Below are 651 nucleotides of genomic sequence, written 5' to 3'. Positions count from 1 at the left end.
GGGCACACGCCGCCTCTGACAGCCTGTCACTCACGCTGCAGGGGTGACACCTACACAGCCCCCTCCCTGCCCCCTCTCTCCCTGGAAGGAGGTCCTGGGAGGGAGACAAAGATCAGAGAGGAGCCCTTTGTCTCGCAGAAGAGGAGGGAGCTGGACCCCTGAGCCCCATCCTGTCCTCAGGCGCCCACCGTGTCCTGTGAGAGGAGCCGGCCGACCACGGAAAATACGGCGCAGGTCGGGGTGCTAAGCGCGCAGAAAAGACAGCAGCAGCCCGGCCGGCGTGGCCCAGGGGCTGAGCGTCGCCCTAGGAACCAGGAGGTCAGGGTTCGATTCCCTGTCGGGGCACAGGCCCGGGTTGTGGGCTCCATCCCCAGTGTGGGGCGTGCAGGAGGCAGCCGGTCCATGATTCTCTCTCATCATGGATGTTTCTCTCTCTCTCTCCTTTCCTCTCTGAGATCAATAAAAACACTTAAAAAGGAAGCAGGAGAAGGGATGGGGGTGCCAATCGGGGGTGACACTGTCCGGGGTGATGGGCGAGTCAGTCACCTACACCTCGATGCCCCCAGCACCACGGTGCCCCACCCCTGCCCCCCAGTTCCCCAAGGGCAAGGGGCCTGCCGGACTCAGCAGGCGGGCGAGGTCCCGCCCAGC

The sequence above is a fragment of the Myotis davidii genome, unplaced genomic scaffold (genome assembly GCF_000327345.1).
Source record: "Myotis davidii unplaced genomic scaffold, ASM32734v1 scaffold1915, whole genome shotgun sequence".
NCBI lineage: Eukaryota > Metazoa > Chordata > Mammalia > Chiroptera > Vespertilionidae > Myotis > Myotis davidii.
Note: the sequence above shows the minus strand (reverse complement) of the source record.